The sequence below is a fragment of the Corvus cornix genome, chromosome 15 (assembly GCF_000738735.6).
Source record: "Corvus cornix cornix isolate S_Up_H32 chromosome 15, ASM73873v5, whole genome shotgun sequence".
NCBI lineage: Eukaryota > Metazoa > Chordata > Aves > Passeriformes > Corvidae > Corvus > Corvus cornix.
This window is the reverse complement of record NC_046345.1, coordinates 13603329-13622583: the sequence shown is the minus strand read 5'-3', so window position 1 is coordinate 13622583 and position 19255 is coordinate 13603329. Positions and strand designations below refer to the sequence as shown.

The window sequence follows — 19255 nt, the reverse complement described above, 5'->3', positions numbered from 1 at the left end:
GCGCAGGGTAAACAGCCTCCCTGTCGCATTCTGCAGCCTGAAGAGAACCAGATTGGCGAGGCGGATTTTTGATAAGACTCGGAATAAATGGCATGGTTCAGATCTGCTCTGCCCACCCTCCTCCTCCTCCTCCTGCTGCTGCTGCCCCCACCCTCTGCTCGCCGCTCTGTCCCGTCCCCCCACCCATCCAAAAAAAAAAAAAAAAGAATCCCTCACTCTTTGCTGCCTCTCCATCAATTTTTTTTTTTTTTTTTTTTTTTTTTTTTTTTTTTTTGCGTTTCGAGGAAGTTTTCAGCAAATCCACCCTCGCTCCCAGCTCTCGCAGGGCGCGATAACACCGGAGCCCTCTGAAAGTTTGAGGTGAGGAAGGGGAAAGTCTGGGGACGAGCGGCTCTTGGGGAGGGGGGTGCGTCTGTGGGTGTAGTTTGGCATCTCCCAAACCCTCTCCATGTGCGCGCCAGTCCCAACAGCTACTTGAGGAGAAACAGCCAACAGTAAACGGTTGCAAATAAGAATAATAAAATAACTGCACTTGTAGCCGCAGAGAATAAGCCAGAGAATGCTACTTAAACAAACAGAGCGAAGCTTGTCCCATATTTCATTATTTTTCGAGGGGAAAGGAGCGGTGGAGCCCTTCCAAACACAAATAAACCACGCAGCAAAGCGGGCGCTCGTTCCCCCGCGGGGAAGGCGGCGGCCGCAGCAGCGGCCCCAGCCCCGGCCTGGGGCGAGCGGGCAGCGGCGGCTCCGCAGAGCCCTTCCCCTGGCCTGGGCTGTGCTCCGAACGGTGCAAACTTGGGGGGAAAAGTGGGAAAGAGGGAATTAAGCAGGCGGGCGCGGCGGTGCGGGGAAGCCGCGGAAGCACGCGGTGAGTGCGGCCGGCCCCGCGCCGCACGTGTGCCGCGAGCATCCCCCAAATGCTCATCCTCCAAAGGAGAGGGGGTTTTTCCTTAAAAAAGAAGCAAAAGCAACGAGGAGAAAGGTTTCTCGCAGCTGCAAGCGAGAGAGAGCACGAGCTTCCCTCCCCTCGGCGGAAAGAAAGGGAAAAGTGAAAATCCCTGAAGTTCGGAAGAGCGAACCCGAGCACGGCCGCTGCCTAGAAAAGCACTCACCTCTCCAGTGCCAAACTAGCTCTCAAACACCTTGAAGACAAGTTGAAAACGATGCAAATAAATCGAATTTATTTCCGTCTGCAGGTTGGGGGGGGAGGAGTGGACAAGGAGGGAAAGAGAAAAAAAAAAAGCAGCTGGGGAAAAAAGGACGGCAAATCCAGGCTCCCCCAGGACTGGAATGGCAGGGCGAGGAGCCTTCCAGCTCGAAGCCGGTTTGTGGTCTCCGACAAATTAAATATTACTGTTTATTACCAGCCATACTCCGATAAAATAAAGAGAGTTCAAGGCGATAGCTGCTATCTCACGAGCTTTGCTCCTATAGGACACGGAGACGTCACCAGCCACGCAACTGGCCTGTTCTGTCATGGTTGACTGCAGCAGTAATGGAAGGTTAATTTGTATTATTCTCCTCTTTTTAAAGCTCTATCAGGGAGATTCCTGCCTTTATTTTTTTTTTTTTTTCCCCAAAAGAAATCCACTCAGTGAAGTGCAAAATACACCGTGGCTGGGTGTGTACCGCTTGTGTATGATGGATGTATATATAAATACATATATTCACAAGGCAGACTCACATATGCGGCTGTGAGGGGTTTATATCATAGACGAGCGTGTATCACCCAAGCGGGCTGGAAACTTCAGGAAAACCCACTGATCCTTGGAGCAGAAGCGGGGGAAAGCAGGAGCAGAGCTCCCGCTTCACCAGAGGGTTAAATTAATCCAACGGGATTGGCATTATTCAGCCTAATTTCTCTTTCTAAACAAATAATGCTGTCAGGGTGAGCAGGAAACTTGTCCAGTGACTGCTCAGGCGCCTCTGGAAGCAAGCACGCTGGGCTATATATAGCAAATGATAACCTGGTTATTTGCACGGATTCAAGTGTGCTTCAGGAGCCAATTATTTGCTCTGATTAAATTTAAAAAAACATAGGGAAAAGAAAGAGAAAGAAAAAAAAGTAGTAAATCCAGGCGATTATTTGCCAAATGAGATTGACAAGGGAAAAAAAAAATCAAAACCCTCCAGATCCCTCCAAGTGCAGCCAGTGACTGCAGAGATGCCGCTGGCGCTGCCCCGTGTCCCAGCTCTCCCTCAATCTGGAGGGATTTTGGGATGCACTCGCGGTCGCAGCAGGAAGATTTCACACCCCCTTCCCCCCCCCCCCCCCAAAAAAAAAAAAAAGTTGAATAAAGAAAAAAGTAAAGTAAGAAAAGTATACACAGAGAGAGAGGGAGAGAAAATGATACTAAAGCGTTTTTTCGTCCAACAGAAAAAGAGAGGAGGAGAAACGGGGAGCGAGGAAATAAAGAGCAACACCTGAGGAAGAGCGAGAAGATGGTGCGGGAGCTGGAGGCTGCCAAGGTGAGTGTTCCCAGCGGGCACCTCAGCCCGGCTCGGGCAGCATCCCCCGCACCCCGGCAAGCCCTGCCCGCACTTCCCCGGGCTGAGCTCTGCAGGCGCCCGGGAAAGCCAGGCCCGTAGGAAAAGCACCGGCAAGGATGGCGGAAAAAAATGAAAGGAAGGGGGTCACGGAGGAAAAGCCCCCCCTTGCCCTGATGCGCCCCATTTGCCGGATCTGGCCGCGCTCCTCAGCTCAGAGTCCTCCCAAATGTCCGGGATGGAGGGAAAAAACTCACCGAGAGGAGGGAAAAAATCCCCGAGGAGGATTCTGCAGCTGGCACCGAGCGCCCAAAGGTGCTGCTGCTGCCGCCAGAGCAGGATAGGGCCTCACCCAAAACGGGAAATAAAATCCTCTCCCCCGCAGCCGGCATCATCTCCTGGTGTCCCCTGAGGTCCCCCCGGGGCCCTTGAGGCCTCTACAGCCGAGGGACGGGAATCGCTTCCCACTGCCCGCCCGGGGACCGCTCGCTCTCGGCCTCCTGCAACAGCCTGGATCCCGCTGCTGCCGGGGAATGCGGGACCCACGCGGGAGCGGGGAGACTTGAGGGGTGAGAGAGGCAGCACACGCCAGAAGGCAGATGGGTATGTCCGTAAATAAGGATATTTAAGCACGGTTGTGCATCTGTGAGTGCGGACACCCCGCTTGCACACACGCCCCACGCACGGTGCCTCTGCGCTCAAGCCTTTAACCAAATTTCATATCCCGTGTGTCCTAAATATAATTTATTTTATATCTTTAGACTAAACGTGCGGTGGAACCGCACGGGTGCCGAGATCCGAGAGATACACGTGAATAAACGTGGCTGTTCGTACACGTAAATATCCGCAGGCACACCACAAAAACCGCGTGAGTGGATGCGCAGGTGATGAGATCTTCACAAACACTTGCACAGCAGCGTTTCTGCCAGCTTAGGCCACCCCTGCCCCACCCGCCATAGGGTTTCTATGGATATTTACGTCTTACCCGGGGTTTAAACGCAGATTTTTGGGTGCACACCAGCCTTAATCAGCCCCCACCTTCCGCACATCTCAGTGGGAGTGGGCGCAAATCTGCGCACCCGCAGAAGGCGGGCGAGTGGATCAGCGTGGATGCACCGCCTATGCACCACACTCTCTCCCTATATATATATATATTTATATATTTATATATTCTATAGAAATAGAAATCCCCCCCCCCCCCCCCACGCATTCTCCAGCAGCCACGGCCCCAAGCACCGTGCAGCACTTACCTCCGTGGGGTGGCGGGTGCGTGGCTGGGCCCCCCCGAGCTCTGTGCAGCCCTGCCAGGCTCGATCCCGGTTTTTCAGCTCCTCCCCGCCGGCTCCGGGAGCGCAGGATCCGGCCCGAGCAGCCCCGGCCCCACCGCCCGGCCCCGGCGCCTCGGGCGCGGGGAGCCCCGGCTTTAGGGCCCCGCATCCCGGAGCCCCGCACGGCCCCTCTGCCCTCCTTTGCAGGGTTGTCCCTCGCCCTGGAGGTTTCTCCTTGCGGGATTTCCCCTGGAGAGGTGGAGGGAGGGGACGGCCGGGGTGCTGGCTCGCAGTGGGGTCGAGGTGTCAGCAGTAAGAAATAGTGCCGAGCATGAACTCACTCCCCCCGCCCGCCCTCCACACCCCTTTAAAATCACTTTTTGGGTCGGCTTCACCAAATCGAAGAGGCTTTTGCATTCACTCCTCTCGCCGCTCCTCGGCAGCCACCCTGCCCAGGGACGGGGCAGCGCCGATGCCTCGGCGCTTTTGGCCTCCCAACGCTTTTTTTTTTTCTCCTTCCCATACTTTCAGAGAGAATCAGCTCCCTCCTAGCAGGGATTATTATTTTTCCTTTCCATTTTTAGATAATTTACTTCCCCTCTCCGACCAGTTCTCTCTTTGCTTTTATTTCCCTTTTGTTGGCCGCTTTTCGCTCTGGTGAAAAACGCACCTGGGAGCAAACAAGTGTTTAAAACAATCCTCCTCTCTGGAAGCATTTTTTGTCCATTCACTCGTTGGGGCTTTTTTCTGCGTGTTGGGTTTTTCCGCCCAATTATTTCCTTCTTTTTAAATTTTCTCGCAATCCTGGGGGCAGGGACAGACTGCATTGACCGGAGAGCTGATATCAACAAAATATTTGTATGGAAGTCCCGCCAATACAGTTCTCTCATGTCATTATTTCCATTACAAAATCCTGCATTTAGTGCTGCAGAGTTGCTTTAGACGAGCCTTCGGGGGTAGATACCTGGGTCGAGGGCTTTTTTAATTACAGGTGAATAACGTTTTTCTTTTAAAGATTGTGGTTTCAAGTAGTTTGGATTCTTTTTTTTCCCGCCCTTCTGGCTACTTTAAGAAAAAAAAAAAGTTTGCAATTAAAACCCTTTCCCCTCCCTGCAGCCCATTAATTTCCCAGGCGAACTGCGGGCTTTAAAATAGTGACGAAAATGAAAAATAAGGAGCCGGGCAGAGGCAGGGCTTGGCGTGGCGCGGGCACGGCGCTGCCCTTCCGCACCTCCCACGCGTGGGGTGAAGATCCCTTTTCCTCCTGGATGCCAAGCAGAGCGAGAGGATCCCAAAATTAATCTAGAAACACCCCTGGAGCAAAAGGGATCCATTCTCTTTTCCCTGTCTCCCTCCAAAAAGGCATCTCTCGGGGAGGGGACTCCAGGGAGACAGGGCGCGACCCCCTCCCCAATTTTTCCCCAAGGAAAAATCCTGCCCAGGAAAAGAGGGAATTCGGCTCATTCCTCTTTCCCCCCATTATGAGCGGGTGATGTTTTAGTGCCCATGGGATCCCCCTTCCATTCCCGATCGGTGCCCGATGCTCCCAGCGCGTTATCAATGCCGGGCTAAACTGCTCTTCCCAAACAGGGTGTCCATCAGGGCCTTATCTCGGCCCCAAGGAGAAAAGAAAAGCAGATAAGACCTTCGCTCTCTGCCTGGGAAGAAACTAATGGGGGCAAGAGAGGGGAAAAGTCCTCAGCGCCCCGCGCCTCTCCCCGAGAGCGATCTTGCCATGACCTTGAAGGGGAGGCGGAGGGGGGCAGAAGGAGCCCGATCCCGAAGGTTTGGACTCAGGCACTGATAAAAGGCCTCACAAGCAACACCTGTAAATGCCCTTCCCTTCCCTTCCCTTCCCTTCCCTTCCCTTCCCTTCCCTTCCCTTCCCTTCCCTTCCCTTCCCTTCCCTTCCCTTCCCTTCCCTTCCCTTCCCTTCCCTCCCCTTCCCTTCCCTCGCCCTCCCGCTGGAGCCCCGGGCGGGGGGACACCCCGGCCATCCCCACAGTTCCCTCATTTCTTCCTCCCTTTCTCTCCAACTCATTTTTTCCCCTCTTTCCTCCTTCCCAAGCCGTCTCGCCTCCTTTCTTCCCCTTTTTCCGTTTCTCCACCCTTTTCTCGCCCCGGCCGAGCGACAGCGCAGCCCGGCCGCTCTGTTACAACCATATTATCCTTTGTATTCCCGGCCATCCACAAATTTCGGGAGCAGGGTACGGGAGCTGTGGGCCCCCGGCACGGGAACTGCGTTAACCCGGCTTTGGACGGGTGTCACGGACGTCCTAAAACCCACTTTTATCCACGAGGGAAAAATACAGATTACACCAATAACCCAAACACTTCTTGAGATTTTTGTGTGTGTGCACGTCTTCAGAAAACGTTAAATACCAAAAAATATTCACAGGACGAATAGGAAAGGAAAAAAAAGAGCATTTTCTCTCCTGTTCCAGGGCTGGATGAGGTCCCAAACTGTAACTTCAGGGCCCTGAGCTACCCGAGTGCTGACGAGAAATCGGTTTTGAAGGGGCAGAGCCCCGCGGGTGTGTGGGGGAAGCACCAGCAGTATTTGGGAGCAGTGGGATGCCGTATGCGGCTTCCTGAAGTGTCAGGGATTTAATTCTGAGGGTAGCAGGTATCTTCCCTGGAGAGCTTTTCCACACCAACAGAGGTGGGGGTCGGGGCTGAATATCTGGGTGGTGTCGGTACTCGGGGTGCTAACCCTGATTTTTTAATGAGCCCACATGTGCCTCCACCCACACAATCCTATGGATTTGTACCTGTTCCACGGGTATCAACGTTTCACATTGGATACGTGCTTCTCTGTCCTGTGGTTGCGGGCACAAAAATTCCTGCTTTCACCCCTTGAAGAAATTTTAGGAGCTCGTTTCGTTCCTGCGCGGGATTTCTGGGGCGCAGCCAGGGGTGGTTACCTGCCCCGTGTGTGTCTGTCAGGCTGCCCCCGCAGGTGAATGCTTTTGCCAGCTCATTTTGGGTTGAAAATGGTTCATTTCTAACGAAAAACTCTTTTGAGGGGTAAAGAGCGCTCGAATCTCTGCGCAAAAAAGCTCCCTCGGAGCCCGGGTGGGACCTGCGGAGCCGAGCCCGCGTCCCCCCGCCCAGGCTGCGGGCACGGGAGCCACCAACCTCCCCACTCCGGGGGCCCGGGGAGCCGCCGTTCGAGACAATGTCTATTTTCTGTCATTAATAACTCGTTTCTTCCTTAAAAAAAAAAAAAAAAAATCTCGTTTGGATCCAAGATTGTTTTTATGATTCAGTCGGACAAGACGGAACACATGTTAGTTTAAGCAGGTTCATGAAATAGCTGTAAATCAAATAAAGTTTACGAGTTTAGCAGGAAATACTGAAAAGATGAGGGGGGGAGGAAAAAAAACTCCGCCGAGGCAGAGAGCAGCAGGCTGGAATAGTCGGTGGAGTTTTGTCCTGCTCTGTGTTTCTCTCTGTTCTCTTGTGCATCTTGCCGATTAAAGGCCTCGAGACCCCGTGTTGGCGCCAAGTGGCATGTTATTAATCAGTTATCCCGAGGTTCAGTCCGCAGAAGAGAGAAATTTAATCACCAGAAACCAGACCCGACATAAAAGAGAAATCTAAAATCAATTCCCGCCCGTCGTCCCGTCTCCCCCTCCCCTTCCCCACCTCCGAAGCGAACAGAACGAGCAGAAGCAATCAAGATTGTGCTCCCTCTCCCTCTTAATTGCGGCGGGAGAACCGCAAATTTCTCCGAGCTTTAGCCCGAACAGCATTTGGAAAAAAAAATTAAAAATTTTAAAAAACTACAGAAAAAAGCCCCAAAGCCCCGCACCAAGTCTGTCCTTGATCTCGCTATAAAAACGTGATGGGGGAGAAATATCCCGAGCGGAGCCTTTTATAGTGGAAACAGGGGGTGTGGGACGGGGGGGTGCGGGTGGAAATCCCATTTATCGCTGGGAAAATGATCTTTGAAGGCTCCCAGGCCTGGCGGGGAGGGGTCCCCTCACCCCAGATGCCCCCCAGCCTCTGCCTCCTTCCCCCAGCCCAGGTTTTGCTCCAGCACGGGAATTCTGAGGGAAGGTGCCTCTCCCAAAAGCTGCGTGTCCCCCCTCGGGAGCTGAGCGCCGGCGTTCTCCCCACAGACACCTTCCTGCCAGGGCGTCTGGGGTGGGAATCCCCAGGTTTGGGAGAGGGCAGGAAAAGAAATCCTCGTCCCTCATTGCTGCAGGGGGGACGGTGCCATCCTCGGGGAAGGGACCGCAGGTGACAGCAGGGCAGAAGGGTCCAAAAAAACCCCTTCGCTCCCCCCAAAATAACCCTGCTTGGAGTCCAGGGGAAACGGGGAGCGATGGGGATCGGCCCCGCAGCTTCCACGCGTGTTTCCCATGGGAATCACCCCGTCCCTGTTTCCTCCCGGCTGCGCTTGTCCCCCTGGGCTGCGTGAAGGGCACACGGAGGAGCTGCGAGCCGGGCGGCCGCCCCGGGGCTATATTTGGAAAAGAATTTGGAAGCCCTTCCAGCAAATCTGTGCGAGAGGTACCAGGCCCCTTCCCCGACCCGCTCCGAGGGTCGCCCCACTCCCCGTGGCAGCGCTGCTGGCAGCGTCCCGCTCCTCTCCATCCGCGTGTTTATTCCTCGAAAGAGAAACGGCTCCGGAAAAACTCCAGCGCGAAGTTTTGCCTGCCCGAGCCCCAAGAGAGGCGACTGCGCCCCGCGCCAGCCAAGGCTCGCACTTTGTGCCAGCCGGATTTGCTTGTTCTGCCCTAAAAAAATAATAGCAGGAGAGAGTCCTGTGGGCCTGGACCTGGGGGGGATGAAGGGCGAGGGGGGAGCAGCTGCCTCTCTGCCCTCTTTCCAGCCCAGAGAAGCTGCTTGGCGTGTTTTTTAACGAAAACCATATTTTCCCCGCATTTTTGTCTTCCCCAGCACCCTCTCAAAAAAACCTAGAAAGCAGCGCTGTGAGCTGGGTTGCCTGATGGGTTTCTTTCCCCCCCTCCACGCTCTATCTGCTCGTTTTCCTACAGCCCAAACAGCCTGGAAACCACAGAAAAAATAATCAAAGTGCAGCATGTTTTCCCACAGTAGGAATTCATGTTAGCACTCTCTCCACGTCTTGATCCTCTGTTTGCGTGTGGGTATCCGGGCTGAGATGCCTTCAGAGGCACACGCACGGATGCAGAAGGAGATTTTGGGGTGTCCGGAAAACACCCAGCCCCACGCACGTGTCCGCCCACGGCCTCGGGGCCGGGATGGATCCCCGTGGATCTGAGGATTTCCGTGTAAATACGGGAATATCCGTGTACAAGTGGGAGTGGAGCCAGCTCCAGCCCGCCCAGCAGCCTGGGGCTTCCTCCGTGCCCGTGGTGCCCCTTCCCCACTCGGCGTTGCCCCAATAACTCTTCGGCTTCTCTGCCACCTGGCCGAGCCCCCCCGCGGCATCACGCCGGGGGGAAAAGGGTGGAAAATAAGAGGAAAAGGGAAAATTTGGATTCCCCACCCGGGCGGACTGCGGCCAGGAGAGCTGGTGGGCTCCGGGGGGAAGAGAGGTGGGCGGAGATGGCTCGTTTTCCAGCAGAAAAAGGTTTTCCAACCCCCCCCCCCCCACCCCCCGGCTGTCAAGCCCATCCGAAACTCCTCCTCTGTCTGCGGAGCGGCTCCGCTCCCCCCTCCCGGCTCCCGCAGCTGGGCGGCGTAGGTAGCTCCAGATAAGTGAAAGTGGTATTTTTATAGGCTGATAAAAGGGACTTATCTCGGCTTTCCCGAATCTGACAAAGATTCCCTAATTGGTCATTTGCCCACAGCAGCCTTCCCCAGCCCAGGGCCCGGCTGACGCTATTTTCAGCCTCCAACGGGGGTGTCACGCCCCCGGGACCCCCTCGGCTGCTGCTTCCCGGCCTCTCCCCTTCCCAAATCCACGGCGACGATTTCTCCTCACTCCCACTCACCCGCACGCGCTGGGGGAAGCCGGGGAAGTGCTGCATCCCAAGGAAGAGCAGGGCCCATCCTTCCCCAGGGCCTGCCCGCCGGGGGTGGCTCGTCCCGCTGGCCACCCCGCGCGTCTCGGCTCAGACACCCACACTGATCATTCAGTCTTTTAGCCACACCAAATACACTTTATCAGCCGGGAAAAAAACAAACCCTATCACATCCAGAGGCACATGCAAGCAGAGCAAAGCTCTGTATGGACAGAAAACGGGTGGTGATGCTCAGTTATGCACCAAACCTTCCTCCTCCAACCTCCAGCTGCCGAGATTAGATAGAAATGTAATTCCTGGGATTAAATGCAAACGGCAAAGCAGAGAGAGCTTCCTTCTGCCGCAGCTTCCCCGGCAGCCCAGCTCCCCCTGGAACAGGCTACAACCACCTCACCACCAGACTCTGCTCCATACATGAGCTGGGAGATTTTTTTCCTTCCAATGCATTTTAGTCACCAGACTACTAAAAAAAAAAACCCAAAAAACCCCGACAAAAACTTCCCAAAAAAACCAAAATGAGGAGGAGGAAATGCATTTCTGAGCACCCAGAGCTTGCAGCCAGCTGGCACCACAAGCCTTGGAGCGAGCCGGGAAGTCGCCCACTACACTTATTTCTCATTTTCCTTTTTTTTCCTCCCCTGTGGAAGGGGGAAGGGACTCTGGGATTAACGGCCCATCTGACCTACCAGCGGTGTAGGGACATGAATCAAACACAATCAAAGGCCCCAGTGTCAGCATTAGCCTGACCCCTACAACTGGCTCGGGCTCGGGGCTCGGTGAGGCCGGTTCTGGCCAGAGCAGAGTGAACCTGGCCCAGGGTTATTGGTGCCTGCCCAGGGCTCTGCCCAGCCCAGCCCCTGGCGCTGGGGGTGCAGGGCCCGTGGGGATGGACCCAGCTCTGCCCCACCAGAGCATTGAGTGAAAACAGATCTCCCCCCCAAATCCGTCCACTCCAATCCAGGGAGAAGAGGAAGGGAGGTGTGGGCTTGGAGGGCTTTTCTGTGATTTTTTGGGGGTTTTTTGTTTCTTTGTCTTTCTTCTCACACCTTTTTCCTTTCTGTGGCTTTTTGGGTCTGATTTCCTCGAGTGGGTTTGGAAGGAGCAGCTTGGCAAGGCCCAGCCCCATGGGAAAAGGCCAAATCCCAGTCCCACCATGGGGACTTGGGACTCACAGCCCAGACAACGTCTCCAGAGCTGGCCCTGAGGCTCAGCAGGTACTGAAAAATGCAGGAACTGAGCTTTGTTAAAGTCCAAATGGCCCAAGTCATCTTCAGACACAGCATGGCACCCGAGCACGCCCTTCAACACCATTTTCCCATCACAGAAGGGAGAAAGAGGAGCACATCAGTTGTTATTCCTAAACAAGATCTCCAGCAGGAGAGTGCTTTGTCTGTAGGAGCTGATTTTGATAGGGATATTTCAGGAAAAAAATCCAGTTCTTTTTCTCTTCAGTGAACCTTCCCCACACTCAAAAGGGACACAAAAATCAGCTGGGTATCATCAGCAGGGAAATCCGTGCTACCCTGGCTCTGCAGGAGCAGGCTCCAAAGGGGATAGACGTGGTCCTGTCAAAGTTTCAAGCTCACCTTCCATTTAAATGTCATTTTTAATGGAAATGCTGCAACCTCCCCTTCTCTCCACTAAGCCCAACACGGGCTATTTTTATTTCCTCTATGCACGCTTTAACTGAACACTGACTGGTGCTTTTAACCCGCTCTTCCCAAATATATAGAAACGAAATCCTCCTGTTAGAAAGAAATAGATGCCAACACTCTGTCAACAACACTTGGCTCTTGAGCTTTACCAGGTGAGCTGGCACCAGATCTGGTTGGGGCATTTTCTGCAGCTACTGAGTGAGGGAATCTCATGTGGGAATCCCCAGAGAGAGCTGGCTCTGTGGGATCTGCTGACGCTCCTCCTGGCTCTCTCCAGGCACAAGAAGGGAGCCTGCAGCAAGGCTCCCATCAAAACCAAGATGCCAGAGGGTTCAGCATGCTCAGAAATCAGCCTGAGCTTCCTGAGAGGGAATTCAGAGTGGGGACATCCACCCAGAGCAGATTCGGGGCCAGGCAGAACTGTGAAGCTGCTTGAGCCAGCCCACCTTGGATGCCACTGCTGGACAGCCAGGGACGCTGGGAGCAGCGTGCTGGTCACAGCCCTCCCTCTGCCAAAGCTTTCCTGCCTCCAGGTTTCCGTGGAGATTGGATTCCAGAGCGCAGGTACTGCCCCGCTGCCTGTGAGACACCTCCCATGGCCAGAGAGGCTCCTCAGCTCAGCCAGAGCAGAGCCCAAGGTCCCTGGGATGGGGCGGGAGGGACAGATCTACCCGTGGCAAACACCTCGGCTGCGGGGCCCAGACCTCACCCGAAGGAAGTCTCCAGACAGGATCTTCCCACCCCAAATTTTTTTCCACAGCTTCACCTACTGGAACCATCAGCTCCTTGCACGCGTCACCAGCGTCACAACACAATCGTGAGAAAACATCACGGAGATTTGGTGTCCACTTCTGTTTCAGTGGGATAAAAATTCCCACATTTCTGACAGTGTGGGGAGTCCTGGGAGAAAGAGCTGCTGCTCATCCCGGTCAGTGGATTCCCGAATGGGTCAGGGGTGCCTGTGCAGTCCCTAGTGCACGAGGATCCTTATCACACGGGTGCTCTCAGGGCCAGCAGCACGTCCCACACTCCCAGAATTTCCCAAATCAGTATCTAGTCATGTGAGCCCCGATTCCCTTCCTAGGAAAGGCAGAATTTCAGGGCCTCTGACAGAAAATTCCATCGCCTCCGTGTGATTTTGACGCATTTTTTGAACAATTGTGAACCCATCTGTAAAATGACAGAGTAGCCTGATGTGTCTTGGGATGCCTTTTGGGTAGGACAAGCGCTATGAGATGTCATGGTGGGCTCACCCTCTATGAAAATAAGGGACTTCAGCATCACACAGCTCTGCAAGAGGATGGGAAGAGAGCAAAACCACCTCCATTCGTTCCCTCCCAGCCCCTCTTAATTCTATCCAGAGCACAGAGCTGGCTGGAAGCTCTAATTTGGATAAGTCTTTCTGGCAACTGCTCTAAACCCATCTGCTTCCACAGACACGGTTAAAGTGCAGCCTGAGCCAGCTCTGACTGCGACTGCTGCCTGAACCGAGAGCGGAGAGCGCAATCAGAGGGAACAGAGATGGGAAAGAGAGGAACGGGGTTGGGACTGCAGGGAACAGGAGCAAATTTGCCTCAAGAACAAGTCCTTCGGTCTCGTTAGTCAGGCTGAAGTGGTGCTTGGGCCTTTTACAAGCCCTGTGCATCAGAGAGAACTTCCTGGGAGGCACAGAGTGGCTGCTTGCGCTCAACCAGCTCAATGGATGCTCCAACCCTGAGCAAGGTTCCTCAGGCCAGGAAACCCTCCACAAAGCTTCGTCTCGCTTTCAGAAGCCTGACATTGGTTCTAAGCCATCGACCCAATGCACCACAGCTGCCTGAGGACTCCTGCAAGAAAAAACCAAGCAGCTCCAGGGAAGTCAAGGCTCATTTCCTGAGAAATCCGGGGTGTTACGGGGGGTTCCCTCTCTAGCACCAGCCAGGCTGTGTGGGATGGAGGCACCTCTCTCATCCCAGCGTCTCTGCGAAGCTCCGCAGCCTTCCCGTTTCTCCTTCCACGGAAAGTCCTCAGCACGCATTTGGCGCACTTTACAGGATGATGATGACAATGTGTTTCTCCTAAATAAAATCCATTTTTAAAGGGTACATATGCAATTACTTTGGGTTTTTGGCCTGTATTCAGGAAAGAATTTCCCCTCGGGTCAGATTTGGCAGGGGCTGGTGGGGTTTTCTCGCTTTTCCTCTGTAGGGTGGGCCATGGTCCACTTCCTAAGATCGTCTGGACATTTTCACCTAACAATTTCCCTGCTACTGCTGGGACCCAGGACACTGGCAATGCCCTTGATCTCTCCTGCGTGTTCAGGGTTTTGTGGCTTTTGGTCTTTTGTACTGAGGGTCTTAAATTTGTTATAGGGTGTCGGGAAGTGTTTTACGGCCTGCAGCATGCGCTGGATGTGCTGGGGACCCCTCTGGATTAAGCAGCTCTTCCATGGTCACCTGTAATTGGGAGAGCCTGTGCTCCATGAGGCAGGTGGTCCCTTCCCAGGCTCTGTCAGCCCTCCCTGGTCTTGCGGTAGCAGGGCTCTGACATCCAACGGGCAGGAATTACACCCCCAGCAGGGTCAGGTGGGACATCTCCCCTTGCTCTCATTTGAGGTGTGATGCTTATAAACCGAGGTGATGGGGCGTATTGGGATCATAAACAAGGTGGAAGTCCTGGGACTGGGAAATTACGGAACCTGGGCTCTGCTCCTGCCGTGCAGGACCCTTCCCTCTCCACTCCTCCACCACCGGACCACACTGGTTACTCCAGGCTCACCTGAAGTCAGAAGGAATGGGTTTTATCTACTTCTGTAACAGAGAATCCTGCACAGCTCAGTTCTAAATCACCGAATTTCGGCCCAGGCAAAACCAATACCTGTGGATCAGGGATACCTTACGGATGAGGCACCGTTCCAAAGCTCATATCTGCCTGATCCGAATCCTTCTGGTGGTCATGTCTCATTTACATCTCACCACCAGCAGCAATTTTGTTTAAAGCTCCTTCAGACCCCTGCAATCCCCCACCTAGAGAAGCTACAGCTTCAAGATCACCTCCAAAACCACAAAATTCCCGATGGATTTCAGACAGGATTGCTCCTGGGTCTGCTTGGGATCCAAGGGTGCGTGCTCGAGACCTTGGCCATGTCCTGAGCTCAAACAGGCTCTGCACAGCCAGGAAATCTGCTCCAAACCTGGCACCAGAAACGCCCCCCCGCTACCAGACCCAACGTGCAGCACAGATCCATCCCCCCAATCCTCCAAAGAGAAAAACAAGCAAGCACACAAATGCCAAAACATTAACTACTCCCCACGTTACTCAGCCTTCTGCTAATTAGTAGAAATTTACAGCAGCTGCACTACTGGAAGTGAGCTCAGCTTTTAGCCCTGGAAATTCCTGGGGAGGATAATTTTCTGCAGTTTTTCTGGACTTACAGAAATCTCCAGGAATGTTCCAATATACTACCTAACTTCAGCAGCATTTCTAAGCCTTCTTTATTCTGCTCCTGCTGGGGTGACCGTGAAGCTCACAGGCATGAAATCCACAACTGCCTTCCCTCTCAAAGGCTCCTGTACAAGGCAAATCCAGGGATGCGTGTCCGGAGAACCACAGAGGAGAGGGAGTGGAGCCCTCTGGCCTGGTGTCTTCCACCTCGTCCATCAGCTCTTCCTGACCAGCACAGACCAATGCTGAGAGCCCTGCGAGGGGTTCCTCACGTTTGGGTTTCGTGTCCCAGTTTCCTGGTGGAACTGGCGAGCGCTGATTTTCTGTGTGTGTGGTGAAGGCTGGGTCTTGACAGAAGCAATGTGGGTTTTTTTTTTTTTTGGCAGGATGAGGTCTAGATCTGTTTGTCACTGCTCTTTGTAAAGCTGGAAAGGTGGTCTGGATAATCCAAGCCTGGATAATCCAATAATTCACCAGGCTGAGTGTGCAGCACCCATCAGGGTTTGCTATCACCCACCTGCCCGATGGGTCTCAGCAAGACTGCAGGGCTTCTGTAAATAAAACAGAAATAAAATATATCCACCCACCTCCCACCTAAAATGGCATTGCCCAGCAGATCATTTTGCCACACTGAGTCCCCAGCTATTACATTCTAACAGACCTTCCTCCCTGAGCAATCCTCGCCCATTCAGACCCCACTTTCTGCTCCAGAGTGGGAGAGAAGGTCAGAAATAGCTCATGTGTGCTCCCAGACTGGATGCTGCAGGACCAGCAGGTAGGCAGCCAGGTAGACAGGCAGACAGACACGATGATAAGCCATACATCTGGCATGTGAGGATCATGGCAGTGGAATTACCATTCCCCAGCCAAGTTTCACGCTTTGGGGAGTTGTTTTGACATGCTGTCAATGCCGCACCAGAATAACCTGATTTATTTCCCTCCTTCTCTTTGAAAAGGTCTATTTGGTGCCATTTATTTTGCACTCACTTACTCGCCATCCTATCAGGAGGCGGGAGGTCAGCAGGGTCACTCCTGAGAGAGTATCACGTTCTGTACAGGATAGAGAAAACACTCCAAGTTAGTGGGAAGGGAAGAATTCATGCTGGGGCCTCCTTTCAGCCTCTGCTCTCCCACAGTGGGCTCGTAGACCTCTTCCCTTCCCACATCCTTGCTCTTCCTTTCAGATGGAAAAGCCAGTTCCACTGTCACTGATATCCCACCAGTATCAATCCCTCCTCTGCTTCAGTTTTGCTTCATTTTCACCTCTGCTGATCCTTGGCTGGGAATTCTCAATCCGTCCTTCGTGTATCACACAATAAAATCCTTCAGTCTTTTCTGTCTTTGCATCTGAAATGGATGTTGGGTCCCAAAGTGGCTGCGAGAGGAGCTGGAGGCACAGCAGCAGACAGAAGACCTGCATTGCTCATTTCCACAGAGATCAGGATCACTGCAACAGGCTGAGGCATTTTTAGGGAATGTGTGGTGAATACCCATACTGGTGTGTAAACACAGCACTCACACCGGTGCCCAGTTTGTGTCAGTGGCCGCACTGGTTTTGCTCTGGGATGGCAAATCCCACATCCCTCCAGGCCCACCTCAACCAGGCAGGAGCCATGGAAGCAAAAAACTGTTGTGGCAACAGATTTGGGGCTGAGACATCCTGAACCCACCAACCACCGCAGCAAAAGCGAACGCTGAGGTCACAATGCAGCAGCTTCAAAGGCAGGTGAGAGAAGAGAGAAACCACCCATGAGTTATGGGACCTTTTTCTGACGTGGATGGGCCAGGAGTGGAAATAGCCAGAGCCTGATGCATCCTTCTGCAGCAGAAGGAGCAGCTGGGGAAGCAGAGAGCACAGGCAACAGTCCAAGGCACTTGAGCTCAGCAGCAGCAGCTCAGAGCTGCTCGGTAGCAAGGCAGGATCTCCCTCCCTCTGGATAAATCCTGTTTTATCTCTGCCTCCCGCACACAACCTGCCTTTTGCACCCTTGCCATCAGTCAGGAAGGTGCCCTGCACGAGTGCAGTTAAGGCTCTCACAGGACAATTTTAACTGGAGACTTCAGCTGGCACCTTTGCTTTGTTTAGTTCATGGGCTGGGGGACATCGAAGCTGAGCGCGAGGGGGTGACCGGGCATTAGATCATGGAATAACACGAGCTCCATGCACAGCTGAGAGCCAGCACTTGTCACTTGTCTTCTTCCATCCTCACAGCCCTGCACTCGTGCTGCTCCAGCCGGGAGGCCTCCATCCAGTTAATCACCCTCACACTTGATAGCTCCTGCCTGCCCAGCTGTCCTGGTGTTTCCAAACACATGGACCTGGTCCTCCCCACCAAGGAGTGAGTGGCTCACAAATCAGTGGAGCACTGGGAGAGTTATGTGTGGTTGAGATAAGCACGGAGGCAAAGTACAGGCATTTATGCAAAGGTCTCCTTCCCCTCAGCAAAGGAGAAAATGTGACCTAATTGGCTCAATAGAAACCCCCTCTGTCACTAAAAACCAGAAGCCAATGGTGAAAAATAGAAAGAAAATACTGCTAGGAATAGAATTTTCTTTCTGTTTTTAGAAAGAATAGCACCCCAGAAGAAGCAATCCAAGAACCCAGCATCATGATCCAAGGTAACATAAAAATAGCCACGGAGTCCAAGGGAAAAGAGGGAGATATTTCCAGCCTGCACACTGCAGAATTCCCTCTGGAAACGCAGCGGGTTTGCTTCATTTCCTCTTCAGCTTTTGCTGAAATATCGAGCAGCACAAAAGCCCCCTCTTTGCACTGAGAACACAACTGCTGAGTGCATAAGCTCTCCCCACATCACATCAGGCACTTTTCCATTCAGCGACCAGCCTCTTTTGACTCCCATCCCTCTTTCCGAGAGGAGGCAAAGCTGAACTGAAGAGCTGATTTTGACAGTCCTTTATTTGCAAACCTGCTTGTCTTTCAAAGGCATTTCAGCCACGGAAATCCACTGAATGGGAGAAGAAACCCCTCACCAATTCCTGCATCTGTCCAAGCAAGGACTTCCCCAGAGGAGGAATGGAGCTCACGGAGGAGGTTTCTCCTCCTGCTCCCTGCTGACACGGCCTCTTTCCCCGTTCCCACTATTCAGTCTGAGCTCTTCCACATCCTTATGTAAAATCCAGCTGCTCTTCCAGTCTCTCCTACCCAGACCTGTCTTAGCTTCCATTCACAGAGGGCTGCTCCCAAAGCTGCCTGAGGATCATTTCCTAGTCCATGTGCTCCTCTTAAATTAATGAAGTGGCTACAAACAAACAAAAAACAAATCCCAAAAAAAAAAAAAAAAAAAAAAAAGGGAGGGAGGGAGGAAAAATGACAGCGGAGCTTTTGGATGAGTTTGCAGGGCATAAATTGAGAGCCGGGACTGATAACCAGCGCTGTAAAACCAGGAGAGGCTTGGTTTTACAGGGGAGGGTGGTGCAGGCAGCCTTCCTCCCCGTTTCACAGCCCGGGAGCAGGAGAGGCTGTCGGCCCCGCTGCGGTGAAACAGCCAGGCTGGCTGAGATCCCCAAACCGATCTCGTGAAGACGAGAGTTGAATAGACACTTCGGTACCCTCCTAATCACTCCTTTATGACGGTGTTTTAGCTACCTCGGATGGAGGCTGCGAGGAGATCAGTAAATAAGGCTTTTTCCTTTGTTAACCTCCCTGACTGCTTTGGGCTGCTTTGACACCCTCCAAAACGAACAGAAAACACGCGGGTAAATAAAGGCTTCGTCAGCTGCACGACGTGCGAAACAAGAGCGGTGGGAGAACACCCCCAGGATTCCCTTTACGGGATCTCTTCCCAGCAGGTCCACCGCTGACAGGAGAAGGGACCGCTGGATGCTTGTCCTTCCTCTGGCAGGGTGACAACAGCTCCTGAGAGGTGCAGGACGCGTCTCTGCCCTGCCGAGGAGAAGACATCCATCCTCCACCTGACCTCAGGGGAAGCTGGAGAGGCTCCTGCCATGATCCCTCACCCTCCCGGTGTGATCTCAGCCTGCTCTATCCACCCCCGTGTGCCAGGATGAGCCCCTGCTGCAGCCTGTGAGCCAGGGCAGCACCAAACCACCTCATCCAGGGCTTTTTTCTCCATTCCCCACTCTGTATCCACATCCCAGCCCTGTTTCTTGCCAGTTTGCTCTTCCCTGTAGCGAGGGAAAGAGGGAAAAGGGAGTTTCAGTGCCCAAACCTCAAGGTCCTTCTGAGAGCTCTCGCTTGCCGCAGAAAGTCCCTTCATCATCCCTGAGATTCACATAAAAGCAGCTGAGGTTAATATTGGAGAAGCCAAACTATAAACTGAGAATTACGCTTTAGCCTAAATAAATCATCACCTCCGAGGCCGGCTCTGTGGCTGGGTGGGGAGGGAAGGGGGGAAGCCCCTCGGACTTCCCGGGACTGGGAGAGATGGGATGCGGCATTTAGGGGCTGAACACTCAGAGGCCTCATCCAGTTTACTGGAATCAA

The 19255-nt window shown here is 53.5% G+C and overlaps 1 long non-coding RNA gene across 1 annotated transcript; it reads left to right on the top strand.

The window, feature by feature from the left end:
• The first annotated feature begins 270 nt into the window (after positions 1-270).
• On the top strand, positions 271-5641 carry LOC120410824. Its single transcript, XR_005603152.1, has 4 exons — positions 271-360; positions 2378-2469; positions 3249-3371; positions 5346-5641. It is a non-coding gene; the product is annotated as an uncharacterized LOC120410824 (long non-coding RNA).
• The last annotated feature ends 13614 nt before the right edge of the window (positions 5642-19255 follow it).